The sequence below is a fragment of the Phodopus roborovskii genome, unplaced genomic scaffold (assembly GCF_943737965.1).
Source record: "Phodopus roborovskii unplaced genomic scaffold, PHOROB, whole genome shotgun sequence".
Taxonomy (NCBI): Eukaryota; Metazoa; Chordata; class Mammalia; order Rodentia; family Cricetidae; genus Phodopus; species Phodopus roborovskii.
Window position 1 is genome coordinate 47,470,811 of NW_026126517.1, and position 18,815 is coordinate 47,489,625.

Genomic DNA, 18,815 nt, shown 5'->3' on the forward strand with positions numbered 1-18,815 from the left:
TGGGACCACCTGGAACTAGGGAAGTAGGTTGCTTTGGAGCTGGCTAGGATGCAGGGGCTCGGGGTGGCCAGAGATTCCATCAGAAGCATTTAGGGTTTGCTTATTTGGAGCAGTTTGCAATCTTCAGCTGATTGGAAATCTGCTGGGACAGATAAAGACTTGGGACAAAAAGTAAAGTTAAGGCCTTTAGGGTGAAGCTCCCAGGCCCACAATCCTGCTAGTTAGGGGAGTCCTAAGACCAGCAGAGATATTCCTCCCCCAGGAACAGACAGGTGGGGAAACTTAGGAATACTTATCTGGAGTCTGTTTGACCTACAAGAGATGGATCTAAACTTGCATGGCTTTTTAAGTTTACAGAAAGAGATAAAAGTTTTTAATATATTAGCATCACCACTATTTGTAATCTGTACTGAAAGTCACACACTGTAGAAAAAGCGGTGGACTCACATCTTTGAGTCATATAAAAAAAACCTGTTGTGCTCAAATTCTGAACCCCCAAATCACCAAGAGATCCATTCAATGCAAAAGCAAAGGGTCTTTTATTGTTTAATGAGCTAACTACATTAACTCCGGCCCTTTGTACACTCATCCTGCCTGATGTTGGGACAAGGACCCTGAGAAACCTGAAGCAGGGGAACTTATAGGGCAGCATAAGGGGAGTGTCTAGGAGCACACAACAGTCTCAGGATTGGTGAGCTTCCAGGCTTGGACGACTTGTCTTGTGATGATTGGCCAACTGGTTGTTATGGCCTATAGGCCCTCCCAGGGCGGTTGCTATGCTCTGCACGTCACTGTTGTGCACTTGTACCATAAAGCATACCCAGAGCCATAAAGCACAGCCGGCCAGCTAACTTCTGATTGGTTCCTTGCCACGAGGAGGGTATCTGACCACCTAGTGACTAAGGCAGGAGGGGCAAGGTCTGCAGGCAAGCACATGCTGAGTCTTTTCTGTAGCCTGTCATGGCTGCTAAAGCAGGGCACTGGTCTCTTCAAACCTTGAGGATTCAAAATGATTAACATTCTTTCCAGAGGACTAGATATATAGATTGAACAGAGATGGTTTTAACACAACTGAGAAGCACTTTTAAGTCTGTACTTAGGAAATTAAAATTTTTTGAGCTTGTATTATCAGAATTCCATTGGCTAATATTAAGACTCTGAACTTTTGAAGTCTTAGTATAACAACAGCACAGAGAGGGAAAGAAATCTGAAACATTTTAAAACCGGTTTTGTGAGCTTATTTGTTTCTGAGTGAAGTCCATCAGCAAGGTAACCTGTGTTTGTCTTTCTAAGCTAGAGACATAGTAGCTTGGTTTTACATATGGTGAAAGACCAAAAAGGTAATGTTAATGATGGACTAACCTGGAAACCAATATCTGTTCCTTGGAATTTGCCAACTTCCTCTCACAAGGCCTTGAGATAAGAAGAATTCACACTGCCTCTCCTTTCCTGTGAGTCAGCAGGTGGTAAATAGGGTCCTTAGGAAACAGAGATAGCTGCAACTCCGGTATGCCCAGACAAAATTAACTAGCACACCCTGAGGCCCTAAGGTCTGCTGACCCTAATAGCAGACCATCTGGCCTCCAAGGGTCACGTACTCAATGGCCTCCCTAAGCTTGTGGGTTTGCCTTTAAAAACACCTGGGCCCAGGGAGGGGGCTTCTCTCTAGCCTGCATGCTGGAGGAGCCCGTTTGAGCAAACGTTTCCTGTTCATTAAAGCCTCTTGGCGTTTTGCAGCAACTGGACTGGACATTGAGTTCTTGGGGTATCGACCGAACCTGGAAGACTCCTCATTCTGAGGGTCTTACAATGGAATTAACTGAGAAGGCAGCCATAGCATTGGGGAAGGAGCTGGTAGGTTTGTTGTTGTTAAACTGAAAAAGCTATAATTAGCTTAGCTGTCAATGTTATCAAAGATCTGAGAAGGATATTATAAAAAAGAAAATATATTCTAAATTATAATATACATAATAAATTATATAAATTATGCATTACAAACTATATACAAATGGCCTATTTTTTCAATGAAAAAAAAAAAAAAAAAAACAGACATATAGCTACCTAGGCAGTTACCCTAGGCTTCTGTAGCCTCAATGGCTTCTTTGGGGACAGTGTTAGACTTTGTCGCTCAGGATAGCATTAAATCATTAGCTGTTGCACGGGACATCATTGGCCTTCAGATGCCTGATTCAGATGGTTTGAGAGACTCTCCTAAGGAGAAGGAACCTGGAAAAACTGACTTATTTGACAAGGCAGAGTACAGCAATCAACCCAGTAGTGTCCACAGTTTGGGCAGTGCCCTGGTGGCAGGTGAGGCATGAGGCAGTTTTTCCCAGTGGTTAGCATTTTCACAATCCAAGTGGAGTCATCTGTGTCCCATCATCTTCTTTGGAGGCATTAGGGTTGTTGCTAGGGGCTAGTATACCTGTCTATCATGGAAAGCTTTTTTCATTAAACATTTTAAATACCATATTCAGCAGATCTCTGAAGATTTTGAGGACCATAATCTACTAGGTACTCCTGAGTTAAATAAACTTTGGTTTTCGTTTATAGCTTTATCCCTAATAAGCTTGTGCTACAAACAATTTTGAGTTGAAAATTTAATTGAAGATCCTTTAACATCAAAATAAAACTTTAAACCATAAATGTAGTGCATAGGAAGACTGGAAACTTTTCTGATTCTAATGTTGTTTCTTATCTACAATTTCTAGAAGCCAGAGTAATTAGACATACATCTCTAAGTCAGCTTTTGATAATTTGAGTAGACCTTGGTAACCTTAGGAGTATAGAAACATTAATTATACTTACTCATTCTAATCCAAGATATTTTGGAGAGCTCAGTAGGACTAAGAAGTTTTAGTGGTTTGTGCCTGTGGTCATCTTAATCAAGATGGTCATAAAGTCACTCTTTAACCCTAGTAAATATGGCTGCCAGCCACATGGTTTCTTTCATCCTGATGAGGTCATCAGGCAAGATGGAGGCAAGTCACATGGTTGCTATTTAAAAGCATCTATTTTTCCAAACAAGAGTTGAATCCAAGTTAAATGTATATAATATATTCTCAACAAAAGTTGAATCACATATATAGTATGTTGTAGCAAATTAAAATTACCTATGTATAGGTTTTTAACTATAAGCCTTTTTGTTAGAAGTTTTAAGCCTATTTTCATTACAGATTGTATATATTCTTTAACCACACCCAACAAATTTATAATTCTTATACAATAATCTTAAAAGACTTCTTGAGAGCAGGGTAGAGAGAAATCATAGAGATAAAAATTTTCAAGAGTGGAAAGTCAAAAGATCTTAGAGATAAGAGACCGACTGTACAGTCATTTGCTTGTGTGGTGGCAGAAGTTGTTACAATCTTCAAGAACTTCAAGAACTCCTGTGTGCCATCTTTGGTCATTGAGCTGTACTGAAGCCAAGCCATTTGTAGTAAGACAACGAGGCTTTAATAAAATCTCTGAGTCTGAAGAAGGAGTTGAGTCCAAGGAAACAAACTCTACATAGAGAGAGTTCCAATAAGCTCCCAGGGGAGCTGAAAGTAAGCCATGTAAACACGAGGGATAGTGTGAGACAGGCAAGAATTCTACCCAAGGGAGGACTCCAATATTGTAGAGGCCATGAGGGCATGAAAAAACTGCAAACTTAGCGAATAGAGAGTTGCCCGTGTGGTGAGGCACTAGAGGGCATAGTAGGGGCCAGAAGTGTGTGTGTGTGTGTGTGTGTGTGAGAGAGAGAGAGAGAGAGAGAGAGAGAGAGAGAGAGAGAGAGAGAGAGACCTAAGTGATACTCCAGAGGGCATGGCAGGGTCCAGAAGCCAGGGAGACAGAGGGATGCCCAGATGATGGGCATCCCAGAGGGTACAGCAGGCTCTAGGAGCCAGAGAAAGGACACTTACTGAGTAGTCAAAGAGAGACAGATGGTTAGAGCAGGTGGAGGCAACAAGCTGCTGAAGAGGTGAACTCTAGAATTTGGAATCAAATATGGTAGGTGACAGAAGCCAGCAGAAACAAATGATCTGTAAAATACAAATCCTCAGTGTGGTGTGGAGAGGTGGAGTTCCTCAGAAGGGAGCTCATTTATGCCTCTCTCATGGGTTCAGCACCAGATAAATGAAATAAAAGGAGGAGGACATGGCAACTCCTAAATTATGGAGATTTTCATTGTTGATATGGGGGGGGGGGAGAGCCAGAGAGGGGCCACCAACCAAGGTAGGCAGCCCAGGCCAAGAGACCAAGACAGCAGTGTAGGCAAAATGGTCGAGCTCTATAGATATCAAACTGAGGGAAAGGAAGCAGATGCACAGCTACTGGCAGGGAGAGGTTTAGGGTATGGGGTGGGGTGAGAAGTGCTGAGAGAGACTGTCCTGGGTTTGAGACCTAACAAGAAAAAGGGAGGGAATGTTTGGGGGCCCGAATGGTCATTGCTAGGGATAACTAGGGAAATAAGGTGAATTGAAAAATGCCAGGTGATTGATAAGATCTGTCTCATGGCCAGCCATTAATGGGGATGGATACAGTGGGGGAGGAGTAAAAAGAATCTAGAAAAACAAGTTATTTTTATTTTAGGAGCCAAATTAGTTTTGAGAATTGTAATTGTTTAATCAAAGTGGAAGAGCTTTATAGAACGGCATGGCCATGGCTAACAGGGGACAAAGGTACAGAAAGGGAGGTGAGAACATTAAAGAGAGCAGAGACAGAACGCCCTAGCTCAATGGGAATTCAGGGAGAGCCATTTCCGGTCCAGCTCTGAAATCCAAATCTACAAAATGTCACATTTCCCCCAGCTAATTTCCCTGAGGTCTGGGACATTGGGCAGCTCTCCTCGGCTACTTCAGGGTTGGGTTCTAAAGTGCAGGTCATCCACAAGCAAAGAAAATCCTTGCATTGGTTATCCAAACTGAGACACAAGACAGAATGCTCAGCTCCTATCTCCTTTTTTTTTTTTTTAAATCAGCAAACAGGAATCTAAAGCCATTTGCTGGGTTATGGTTCCCGGGCGGCAGCCTGAAGTCTATTAAAATTAATCTTGACAGAAGTCCCCGGCTGCTTTCTCCAGGCCCATGCAGGCCCCACTTTATGGACAAGATGAACAGCCCACCCATCCCAGAGGGGCTGGGAGAGGAAGCACATTAAAATGGCTGCTTGCGTCTTTGTTTGCTCAGCTGGTTGGACAAGCTAGAACTTGGGGAAATGGGATTAATTAAGGGGCAGTTGCCAGTGGGGGGAAAATACAAGGATCCTGGTGAGAAAAATCTCAACTAAATAAGTTTCAAATCAGAGAAAAGAACTCCTTTTCTCTTCAGACCTTTGCATGGTTGAGTGCTGGTCAGTGAGGAACTGCTCATTCTAGCCCACCAGTGTGTTTTATGAGCTGGATAGTGTGGGAAGTGATGGTCTGGGGTGAGAAGGGATTGCCAAGTATAAGATTCTTTGAATTTTCATTTAACTTTACTTTTTAATGAGAAAGTTTAAGGATGACTCTTAGTTAAATAATATGGCCATATATGGATACTAAACATCTGTAAGATTCCCACCCTGCAATGGATAAACTCATAAACCAGAAATAAAAATATCCTTCACCATGTCCATGCCCTTATCTTTAGTACAGGGCATCCAGGCACTCCGGCCCTGTGGCCTATTTCCACTTCAGAAAGTCTCAAGGAAGATTTCAAACACTTTCTCCTTCCTTTGCTGTATTTTACTTTCCTTTGGCACACTGGCTGAAATTCCATCCAATAAAAAGACAATTTGGTTAGAGCCTTCTGGAAGGGCCGTGGCTGTCAGTCTTCTGCATAGGAACATGTATTAGTTCCAAAGGATCCTGCTCATAAAAGCTCAGCTGAGATAATGACCTACTTTAAAAGAGTGGGATTTAATAGGGGAGGAGAGAAAATGGAGAGGACTTAGAACACTCAAGAAAGACAAACTAGAGAGCATCACAGGGCAGAGTCTAGAGTAGCAGATGACTGTGGGGGTTCTTATTCAAGTTGCTTGCTGGAGAAGAGCCCTTCTGTGTAAAGGGCCTCATTTAGTGTTGTTGTTTTTTTCCCCACAAAACATCTACTAATTTTGTGTCATAAGTCTGGCTATAAAAATTATTTTAGGGCTGGAGCGATGGCTCAGTATTTGACCCAGTTTGCTCTCCAATATGGCAACCAGCAACTATCTATAACTCCAGTTCCAGAGAATCCAATGCCATCTTCTGGCCTTTGGGCTCCAAGCATTCACATACATACATACATGCATACATACATACATACATGGAAAATACTCCTACACATAAAAACAAATAAATCTTAAAAATTTAAGTAATAAAATAGGAAAAATGCACTATTCTGGTAGTTCTTTTCTGCTGCAGGGAAGACAGTTTGCACACACAGAAAAGGGGTAAGGGTGGTAGTTAGCAAAGTCTCTATGGCACAAAGTTTCCTCCTTACTCCCAGGCTCATGGGCAGACTGTGGTCCCTATAGCAATTGGAAACACATGGTTCTTCATTATGGTCACATCTATCTCTCTTTGAAAAAATATTTACTTTGCTGGGCAGTGGTGGCACATGTCTTTAATCCCATTACTCAGGAGGCAGAAACAGGTGTATCTCTGTGAGTTTGAGGCTAGCCTGGTCTACAGAGCAAGATCAAGGACAGCCAGGACTCTTACAAAGAGAAACCCTGTCCCTCCAAAAATATGCATGCATGCATGTATGCATATATATGCATATATGTATATATGTACACATATGATTTTTAATTAGGTGTACATATATGGCTTATGCATGTGTTGGGAGTGGCTGAGGAATCCAGTAGAGGGTGTTGTATCCCCTGAAGTCAGAGTTACAAGATTTTTTTTAAGCCTCTGACAAGGATGCTGGGACCCAATCTTGAGTCCTCTGCAACAGCACTACACATTCCTAAGCACAAAGCTGTCATTCTAGCCCACATCTTCATCTTTGGATGGAGATCAGAGGCCAGTGAGATAAAGAAACTGATGATCCACAGCCTAGAGCAGGGAAACTGACACCCATTCTCTCACCACCCCTGGCCAGATCCTGTCTGGTCCCCTTTACATGAAAGAGAAAAAGTCTGAACCATGACAACGAAGAGTTGAAAAAGAGGAGGAGTATGGGATACCTATGAAGTATACAGTCAGGACAACAGCTCAGGAAAAACAAAACAGGAGAGACATGGATGGCACGAGGTAATCCAGATGGGAAACTGAAGACAGTCTTGAGGAAATTAGTCAATCTCAGGCCAGCAAGATGGCTTGGTGGGTAAAGGCACTTGGGTACAAGCCTGGTGGCCTGCGTTTAATCCCTGGGACCCACATATAGGTGGAATGAGAGAACCAGTTCCACAGTGGTCCTCTGACACCCATTCTTAGACAGATAGACGGACAGACAGACAGACATACAGACAGACAGACACACACACACACACACACACACACACACACACACGGAAGGAGGAGAGAGGAAGGGAGGAAGGGAGGTTGAAGAGAGAATACTAGGACAAAAACGATCTACAACTAGGACTTCAGGAGAAAGGGTCTGCATACATTTCCAACAGGCCTCTCAATGCTCAAGCTGAACAATTCTAAGATGACTAATCTTACAACATATTCTTTGGCAACATCTGTATCTATTTAAGCTCATAAATGTTGAGAAGAAATACTTGGTATGTTGTAAAACCAAGAAGCAGGTATCTCCTTTAAATAAACACTCCCCAGTGTTGATGAAATCCCAGGTCTATCAGCTTTCTCACACTCCCATAGTCATCCGTATCTTATGGGACTGGATAATGTTTTCCATCACCTAGAATTCTTGAGCGTAATTTGATTTTCATATCTAGGGGATGACAGCTTTGAGTAGTTTAAGATTATTTATAGGGTTAAAAATTCAAAATTTGTCAAAATAGCAGAAGACAAGCAAATTACAATAAATGGTGTGGGAGGGATGCCACTTGGAACGAGCTGAAGAGAGAGGTCATTTAGAAAAAATTAACAGTTTCTCTCCCTCCCTCCCTCTCTCTCTCTCTCTTCCCTCTCTGTCTCCTCTCTTTCTCCTCTTCCTCCTCCTGTCTTTTTTTCTATAACCAAAGCCCCCCCCCTTTTTTTTCCCTGTAAGGTCAGACCCAGAGTTAGTTTTTGTAGCCACATCTGGCCCTTCTGCCTCAGGCATGTTTGAACTTCCAGACCTTGGAGCAGATATAGGGTTTGGTGTGTGTGGGGTTCCTGGAGCCTTGCTAAAATGTCATTACACCTCTCGGCCCTTCTAAGGACCAGACTGAAGCCATTGGAAGACTCCAGGATCAAGGTGAGGATCTTACCCCCAGCCTTGAGGATTCGACATTTGACTTCCGGCCCAGCTGCTTACCCTGAGTACACACACCTTCAGTTTGGGCACTTTTAGAATCCTCACATCATCTGTGACTGTCCCCATGACCACAGTTGTTCCATTCTTTCGGCCAGAAAACTTTATCTTTTGGATCATATGGGACAGGGACAGAGGTGGCTGGTTGGTGCAACTCATAAGTAGCCTTTCAGAACAACTGGACTGAAGATGGAGTTGGTTCTTCTGTCCTGAACAGCTTGACTAGCAGCAGCAGGTAGATGTCCAGGCTCTTGGCTTTCTTGTGTAGTCTTTCAGTCCTTGTTGTGACAAAGGTCAACACCCATGATGGCACCTCCTGCTTGACCAGTTAATGTGAGCCAAAGCGTGCAAATTGTGGTTTTCTGGACACATTCAATCTCCAGGTAGACACACAGTGGTGTATAAAATTAAAAGTTGGAGAGATTGTTCAGTGGTTATTTAATGTGTACAGCTCTTCCAAAGGACCTGAGTTCTGTTCCCAGCACCCATACCATGCATTTTGTAATTGCCTGTATTCTAGATCCAGGGTATCTGATGCCCTCATCTGGCCTACATAGGCACCTGAATTCATGATCACATAACTACACACAGATATGCAACAAGACACACAAAAATAAATCTTAAGAAAGAAAGAGTTGGACTTAGAATGAACATGTCCTTACAGTCTGGGAACTACAGTCTGGGGATGCATCCTTCCAGACTCCACCAGCAGCCCACCCCCTTGTCCTATCTTTTCCAAAAGTGATCCTTTGACATCCACACTTATGTCATGGCACATATGTTCTCTCTCTCTCTCTCTCTCTCTCTCTCTCTCTCTCTCTCTCTCTGTAGGTGTATTGTGCGTATGTAGGTGTGTGTGTGTGTGTGTGTGTGTGTGTGTATGTGTAGGTGTATAGGTATATTGCAAGTGTGTGTATGTATGTATTTGTGTGTGTGTATGTGTGTAGGTGTCTCTGTGTGTGTGTGTGTGTACTTTTAAAAATGAATTTACAATGGTTCTCAATGTGTAGGACTAGTCCCCTCCCCCCAGATTATTATTTCGTTTCTTTGTGCTTTTTTTTTTTTTGTTTTGTTTTGTTTTGTTTTTAAAACAGGGTTTTATTGTGTAGCCCTGGCTGCCCTGGAACTCACTCTGTAGACCAGGCTGCCCTCAAAGCCACAGAGATCCAGCTGTCCAAGTGCTGGGATTAAAGGCACTCAGAACCACTGTCTGGCTCTTCCAGATTATAACCTTTGTCAAGATTACAACTTTTGGTATCATTTGTAGAAACTGAACTTTAATTCCTTTTCCACCTTACCAAGCCCATTTATAAGTAGAGTCTTGGGCTTGAAGGGCAGTGCTGGTTTCTTGATTTTTATAATGCAACAACTAAATGCCCTAGCCAAATGTCCAGTCTCACCACTTCAAACCATCATTCTGCTTGCAACCAGCTCAACAACATATCAATACCATTTACAAAACTTACTTCAACACTCAGTAACAAAAGCTGTTTTTAAAACTTCAAAGAAGAGGGCTAGTGAGTTGGCTCAGTAGTTAAGAGCACTGACTATCCTTCAAGAGGTCCTGAGTTCAATTCCCAGTAACCACATGGTGGCTCACAACCATCTGTAGTGAGATCTGGTTCCCTCTTCTGGAATGCAGGTATACATGCAGAATAGAACACTTCCATAAAAAATAAACAAGCTTCAAAGAAAAGTAGAAATCTTTATGATTACTGTGAAAACAGCATCTTTAATGCCAGGTCTAACACTTTAAATTTCACATCGAGGATTTTGTAAAAAAGGAAAACAACAACGGATGGTCAACTTGAGACAGCCCTAATTTTCTTTTCCCCAGCTCTGCAAAAGTTTTAAAATAAATCTGTGGGTACCATAAAGATCCTTTATTTTAGGAAGGGTTACAAAATGATCAGCTAAGTTGTTTTCAGCCTGTGTGTGTGTTTTGTTTAGGAGGTGGCAAGTTAAGAGGAAAAAGGAGAATTCATATTTGCAAGATGTCATTAATCTCCAGAAAGAGCCCAGGACAGTCCACCCTGCCCCTACTCCAGCTCTCATTTCAGAACTAATCCAGTTTTCTGTTATTCGACTCTGAAAAGTCTTAAATCTGTAACAAGAGACTGACTTCCTGTTCTCAAGAGTGTGCCTGCCAACAAAAACATTTACAAGAAAAGCCCCAGGGCCAAAAAATTGCCTACTAATTATTTCTCAGCACCCCCACCCCTAATTCAGGAAGGTGAATGCTGTAAACGCTGTATCTTAAAACTCTGAAGTATGTGTTGAAAAATTAAGAGAAAGCCCACAAGAACTGTTTGCTGTTTGCTTATATTTTATTACATTCAAATGACATCAGTTTTATGGCCCTTAGGCACAAATGATGGTTTTTTAAATGTAATATTTTATTCAGAATTCCACAAAGATTATACTACACAGTTATCAAAATACCCACTGGAAGTTGTATTCCCATTGCCTCCCCAAGTGAGGAAGCGGCAACCTTGACGGCCTGAAGCTGTCCTGAGCTCTTGCCAGATGGCAGAGTGTGCCCTAGCTGGACTGACAAGGCCAGCTGGGTGTTCTTGGTGGTTCATCCGTCCAGTGTGAACCCTGTCGGCATCATCCTAGCAGCTCCCTGGTAAGAATGCACAGACTGGGTAATCGGTGTGAACATGCAGAGGACCTAGAATAGAGACAACTGTGAAAAGGATTGGAGAGTAGATACCACCTGATTTCACAACCTGTGACAAAACTACCATCATCAGGTGCCAACCCAGGGGACTGGGTCACAATAACAACAGGACCAAGAGCACAGAAATAAACTCAGGCCAGTTGATGTTCAAGAATTGTGCACAGGAAAGGTAATGTGTTCTCAACAACTGTGCTAGAAAAATCAGATGCCTACATGCAAAAGAGGAGAGGGACAGAGGGAAGGAAGGAGAGAAGGAAGGAGGGGGAGGAGGAGAAAGAGGCTGCAGGAAGAAAAGAAAAGAGAAAAACAGGCCCTGCTTTGAGTGCTTTGACAACGTACTTTGCACCAGGTTTTAGCTAATTTTGCCCATGAGTCGCCCCAAGACTTCAGCAGATGTCTCTTTCTGTTCCCCTTGCTCCTGACCTCTCCTTCTAGAAACATCAGTCTCCTCTTTTCTTCTCTAACAGAATCCAGTCTTTGGGATTCTCATCTTTGGGTCTGAGGAAAAGGCATGCTATTTACCCACCTGCTTACCTTACCATATCTCCTCCCATTAGGGGTTGGATGTGACTTGTTCCCTGAAAGTTCATTTGCCAGAAACTTGGTCCCCAAGGTGGTGTTGTGGAGAGAGCTGGGGTACTTGGGGAAGGGAAGCCTGATGGAAGGTGGTCACATCATTGAGGATACCATCTGTAGAAGTGATGGATGTATTCTTGTATGACCCTTTAGCTGCTAGGAGAGCAGATTGCTATGGAATGAGTGAGGGAGGCCTCTGAATTCCCCCAACTTCCTGTTGCATCTTACATCTTGTATCTTCTTTTCCCGCATGACTCTACCATGTTACCATGTGGCTATGATAGATTCCAACAAAGTGCTGCCTCATTGAACAGCAGGTCCTGGATCTCAGGGGATACTGACTCATTCTGAGTACGCTCTTGGTTCCCATCAGCTGCTGAGACCCTCTCTGGGCCCTGAGAGAACATTAACTTACAACTGCAAGTTCTTGAGCTTAGCTATCCAAGGGCATTACAGGATGTGTTCTTGCTGTCTTCTAGGACAGGTCTGCCAAAGGCAAGAGATTCTTCATATACTCCATTTCTCAATGCTAATGTTGGCAGCGGGGTCAGGAAGTCACATCCTTATAGTATTGGTAAGTTTCAGTGCACACAAATTTCCATAGAACAAATTAGACCTTGTGCACTGAAAGATTTAATGCTTGCATGCTGTCCAGATTGGCAATTCTTCTTCGAGGAATTTAACCTGAGAAAACAATTAGGAGAATGTCCAAGGATGTGTGCAGAAGATGGATTGTTTAAGAAAGAGTAAAGACAACCTTTGAAATTCCAGTGTGACAGGGTAGGTTAATTGAATCATGGTGCTTAAATGAAATAGAGCCCAATTAATTTTACACACACACACACACACACACACACACACACACACACACACACACACATATTTAAATGGTAGAGCTGGAGAGAGGGCTCAGCAGTTAAGAACATTCACTGCTCATTCATGAGGAGCCGAGTCCAGCACTCACACCAGGCAACTCACAACTAATTCTAGCTCCAACAAATCTGATGCTCTCTTCTGGCCTCTGCAGGGCTCTGCACTGGTATGGGTGTGTGCATGCATGCGTGCACCCCACACACATCTCCTTACAAACACACTATGGTGCGAGGGGTTAGGGATGTGGCTCAGTTGATCGACAATTATCTAGTGGGCACAAAGTTCTGTTCCATCCACCCCACTGCATAACTGGACATGGAGGTATGCACCTGTAATCCCAGCACTGAAGGGTACAGGCAGGAGGTCATCTGTGGCTACCCAAGGGTTAAGGCCACTTTAGAATACATGAAATTTTGTCTCAAAAAAAAGGGGGGGGGAAGAAATGAATAATGGCAGATTTTTCTTTTCAAGATTTATTTTTTGCCTGCATGTATGCTGGCAGGCCAGAAGAGGGTACCAGATGTCATAGATCATATGTTGTGAGCCACCATGTGGTTGTTGGGAATTGAACTCAGGACTTCTGGAAGAGCAACCAGTGCTCTTAACCTCTGAGTCATTGCTCCAGCCCATAATGCTAGATTCTATATGATATGTACACATAAGCTTTAACTTCATTAAGTCAAACTGCTTATGAAAGATATAATGATACTGGGTGGCATCTAGTAAGTGCTTACTGCATACCAACCACTAAGACCTGCCCAAGGACTAGCTCAGTCATTTTTCCCATCAATCCCAAAAGGAAGAAACTGCCTCTGTCCTCCTTCACAGGGCTCTGGCGGGTCACATGACCTGCATAGGCACACACAAGGGAGTACACTCAAGCAGTTGGATCCCAGAGACTATATTCTTAAAAAGCACATGGTTCTACTTCTCTGTGGAAGGGCATATATATTTTGAAAACGAAACAAACAAATGTTATATATGCTTGGGTGTCTTTGAGAAAGCTAGGGTGGACTGAAATTATTAACTTCAAGTGTCATAACAAAATTCACTCGTTTTTTAAAAAAACCCACATCTATATTGTTGTTCTTTATTCTGGTGAGGTAAATTTACTGTGTTATCAGACTTCTGCTCCCCCACTCTAACAATACACATGCTCCTGGTGGGAATGTGGGCCCACGCCTGCCCCGGTGTACGTGGAGGTCAGAGACAACTTTCTGAGGTGGGTTCTCCACTTTCATCTTGTTTTTGAGGCTGGGTTTCTTCCTGCTTGCTGTATACTCCAGACTGTGTAGCCTGGAAGCTTCCAGATGATGATTCTCCCATCTCTCTGCCTCTCCTCTCTCCATGCATGTGCTGGAATATAGATGCAAGCCGCCAGGGACCAGACTCAGGACATCAGCTTACTTACACAGCAAGTGCCTTTCCCGGCCGAGCCATGTCACTGGGCCTCCCTAGATGTGATATCAACCAAGGACCTAAAAGGCTTTCCTCAGGTTTTCAGTCTGTACAATGTAGTAACTCTGTAATGATCTTCCTGGATAGTTCAGTCTTTAGAATTCACTACATGTTGTATGAAAACCGCAAAGGGCCTGGCAGCAGAAGGAGCCCTTAAACATGCCTGCCTGCCTGCCTGCCTGCCTTCTTTCTCGTGCTTGTTTTAGGAGAAGGACTAAGGACTATGGAGTTGTTTGCAGATGGTTTTCATTGCTGCCTTTGGTCACATTAACACTGCCTTTCTTTCACTCCTTTCACTTTGAAACCTCTTCCAGGCTAGTTTCTCCGGGGACACTGACTTCCAGGGATGGCCTGCTCCTCCCTGTGGGTCCAGCTGCTCCATTTGCTACCCTGACGGCCTCTGCTAGAGACAATCCTTGCTTTCCGGAAGGCAGGGTTCCTTGCTACCCACGAGGACCACACAGGAGCCGACGACGATTTAAAACAAACCCGGAGTGACAGCAGTGGTGAACGTCACTTCCACTTACAGCAAGCTGCTGTGTTAGAGGACATGTCCTGCAGAGCTTTTATGGCTCACCCAAGACCCTTTAGCCAGAGTTTAACACAAATTTGGCTACAAGAATGCACATTTTGGGTAATGTTTCAGGTGGTAAAGTATTTTCTGTGCAGCCATGAGGATCTGAGGTTGATCTCCTGGAACCCTCGTCAAAAACAAAAACAAAAGCAAGCAAGCAAACAAACAAACAAAGCCAACTAGGCCTAGTGTTGTGCACTCTTAATTCCAGCACTGGGGTTAGGGGAGGGATGAAGAGTACTTCAGGATTTGAGAAGAAACACAATCTTATACCTCACCATCCTCCTGTGGATCAACTGATAAAAGACCATTGGTATCTGACCTTGACACCATTCCAGAGCCTGGTCTGCTAAGTGTCTATTCCTTCTACATAGTCATGGATGAAACATTACAGAGACAACATTAGAACAAAATAAAAGGTGTTTATTAAATATATGTGATGTGGGTTTCAATATCAAAGTAGAGCGTGCGTGAATAGACTCCTCATCCATTAAAAAAAAATCAGTTGTTACTTAAACATGAAATGACTCAATGCCACAACATACAAAGTTCTTTTTTAAGTTAAAGTGGGAAAGAAAAGAATCACAGCTTGAATAAATATAGTGATCTCAGGTGGTCCAATTGAGGGATAAGGCACACGTTAAATCAAGGGATCGGTGATTCAGAATGCAACTACTCTGGCACACACAAGTCTCTAAACACAGCTTCCACAACCAAGCAGGCATTCTCCTGACCAGAGGAGAGAGCACTGCATGCTAGGCATCTTTCCCTCCAGGTTCAAGTTGTTCCAGATGCCCATGCTACTGTGCACAGGCTTCTGCATGCGGGAGGAATACTGCTGCTAATACTTTATGGGTAAACAAAACCTTTGTACTGTAACAAACATGAAATTTCTAATGAAACAAACATGAAATTTCTAATGAATGCCCCTTTCCCTCCAAACCAAAATCAAATCAAACAAAATAGACTGTGAAACCTGGACTTCAACAACCAGGTGGGAAACAAATGGTGACTCTATATATCGGGGTCGGGTGGGTGTCTGAAACACCGCCTCATGTCCACGTCCTTGCTTGTTCTCTGTGCCTCTGCTCGCCTGAGAGTCCCATTCTGGCTCACACCATGTCTACGAGGAAGGGATCATCGCCCTCCCCAGACTTTTAAGTCACCGGGTTCCAGGACTTTTCAGCATCTGCAAGAAGCATGTGTCTCTGAGTGCCTAAGTCAGCGTTTTCTTTGAACTCAACTCCAGGACTCGCGTGTACGGGGTATAACTCCTGGAAGGCATTGTGATTTCACGGGTCCTGCCTGTTGGGCTGAGAAATGAGAAGAGGAAGAAGACAATGAGATAAAAAGCCTCTGTGTGCTTCATGGAGTAAGGACTGGGCACTGAAAATAACGTGGTGATTAATAATGCAATTGAGTATTTCACACAAACGCTACAAAGCAGATTTGCCACGGATTGAGTATTGTGTCCCTGCAAATTCAGAGCTGAAATCCTAACCCCCAGAAGGATGGCATCAGCAAGTGGAAAGGCCATGAGGGCTGAGCCCTCATGAGTAGGATGGTGCCCTTACAAAAGGTCTCAAGAGGACTTCAAGTGAGGACATAGGAAAGGCACTGTGAACCAGAAAGCCTTTGCTAACCAGATACTGAGGCTGTTGGTGTGTTGGTCTTGGGACTTCCTGGCCTCCAGTATGAGAAGCAAATTTGCTTGCCCCTCAGCTTCTAGTTCATTTTTGACCAAATATGCAACTACATTTCCCAGCCTCCTTTGCAATTAGGTGGACTATGTTACTGAATGGGCAGAAATTACTCATACCACTTGAGTTTTAAATGGTACATCCACATGCAGCATCTTGCATGTGCACCTTCTCTTTTACGTAGCTTTGGGTGGGGAGCAAAGGGACACCAGCACACTTGAGCCTGTGGCCCTGGCAGGCCTGGCCCTTCTCTCCACTCCCTCTGCCTTGCTAAAAACCATTAGATTACATCCCTAAAGCTGGCCACCAAGGTCTGTTCCCTTATTTGGCCACTTTCTCCTCCTGAGGCTGACTACCAAGGTCCAGCACTCAGAAGCCCCCTTTGGCTCACCTAATTAACATGGCCAATTAAAATTAAACACCTTGTACTAAAATGGGTTTCCCTTTTTACCTTTATAAACTGCCATTTACTTATGTGCCCCATCTGTCTCCTCTCTATCCAGAAGCTGTCCTTTGTCCCACAAACACCCCCTTCCCTTGTCTACTCCCCCTTCTCCTTTGTCCCTTATCTCCTCTACCACTTCGCCCTAGCCCATTCTAACACAGACCTCCCCTTTTCCTCCTCTTAAAAATGACACCTGCAAGGTCATTTGCTGCTGTTTTTCTGTCAGAAAGCAGCCAGTTCAACTTTTCGTCACTGCTTAAGAAAGTACCTCTCTGTGAAAGCAGGTGTTTACATGTGGTTTGTGCCCAATCTAGGGCCTGGGAGGGAGTCCCCACTGTTTGGGAGTCCCCTTCAGGGAGGGTGGGGCCAAGGAAGTCATTATTGGAAGAATCCTAGAATGCTAAGTGACTGTAGTAGGAGGCTCATTTCAACCTGCCTTGAACTGATATGGAGATATGGAGGTGAGCCACTGAGGCTTGAAGGCACCATAGCTATGTTCTTTACACCAATAGTCTGATGCCCAAACACACGGGAAGCGTAACAGTTAACTTCCTTGTCACTATCTTCCCATTCACAAAGTGGTATGGGCTGTATCATAAGTATGAGGGCCAGGGGTGTCAGATACCACGCATTGCCCGCCTCCTCTAGGAGACAGTAGTGCAATAATGATGGGGGTTGTCCTTCTGTATATATGTTTCTCTTAATGGTTAATGAAGAAAACACAGTTTGACCAATGAGGCAGAAAGATAGGTGGGATTAGGAGACAAGGAGAGTTCAGGAAGAGAGTGTGCACCCAGCATTCTCCTGTAAGCCAAGACCAGGTGGAAATACATAGATTAATATAAATGGATTAATAATTAAGACAGAGCTAGCCAATAAGAAGCCCAAGCCACCAGCCAACAGTTTAATAATTAATGTAGCACCCGTGTGTTTATTTGGGGCTCAAGGGCAGTGGGACCCTGCCAGGCCAGAAACATTCATACAAAACAATAATTTACTTCAAAATTAAGACCTTCCATCTTGGGGGCTGGAGAGATGGCTCAGCAGTTAAGAGCCCTGGCTGCTCTTCTGGAGGTCCTGAGTTTAATTCCCAGCAACCACATGGTGGCTCACAGCCTCCTATAGTGGGAGCTGATGTTCTCTGCTGGCATAAAGTTGTACATGCAGATGGGGCACTCATATACATAAAATAAATAAATAAATCTTCCATCTTGGAGGGAAGCTTATTAAGACACAGGACATTGGGAAGGAGAAACAACAGGATGTTCTAAGGAGATGTGAAACATTCCATCCTGCAGAGTAGCTCCTTAGGAAGTCAACAGCCCAAAGGCTTCAGGAAGTCCCTGAAACTGACCAGATCCAAGCCTTTCCCCAGCATATGTAAGTAAAGAGTAAGGGCTGCTGAAAGACACAAATCGGTTGAGCTTCCTGTGAGAAACAGAGTCCAAAGCCAAGAGTGATGGTGCATGCGTGCCTTTAACCTCAGCAGATCTCTGTGAGTTCAAGGCCAGCCTAGCAAGGTCCAGTTCAGCCAGAGCTATGTTTCAAAAATAGTAAAAATAAAATAAAAACAAGAAAGAAGGAGGAGGAGGAGACCTGAAAAAGGCTCAGACCTGGAAAGGACACTGTGCAACCTGCTGGGCTACCTGTAGGCTGCACAGTGTGCTCCAAGCTTCATGAGCTGTCACCCATGCTGGGGTGGGATTTCGGTGACACAGCTGTTTTCAAATCATTTCTGCTCCTGTAAGTAACCCCAATAAAACTCACCGGTTCAATTCTGTTGGACTGTGATTACTTACTTTGACCTGTCATTGGTACCGTATCTGGTTACATAGATATTTATTCACATCTCCCCAAGTATAGTGCCATACAAGAGATTCCATATGTCTTGTCTATGCATCCCATTCCCCGGGCATACCGAAAACGACTATTGTCCCAGCTCTGACACACCTGTGGCAGTGTCTCCTATCACACTAATTTGCATCTGTATCCATTGCTAGGTCTGTTTTCTCTGAGGTGAAAACCATGCCTCACTCATCTTTGAGGCCTCAGCAGGTCACAAAGGCTGAGCATGGAGCTTTCAGTCCACACAGACATGAGGATGGAAGCTAGAGGGAGTTTAAGGAGGGGG

General features: G+C 43.8%; 1 protein-coding gene and 1 pseudogene across 1 annotated transcript in view; both read right to left on the reverse strand.

Annotated features, from left to right (window-relative positions):
• The window catches only part of Myzap (myocardial zonula adherens protein), a 111,558-nt gene that overhangs the window by 12,507 nt on the left and 80,236 nt on the right, over positions 1-18,815 (reverse strand). The window lies entirely within an intron of this gene.
• LOC127231955 (60S ribosomal protein L18-like) lies at positions 8,143-8,680 on the reverse strand (annotated as a pseudogene).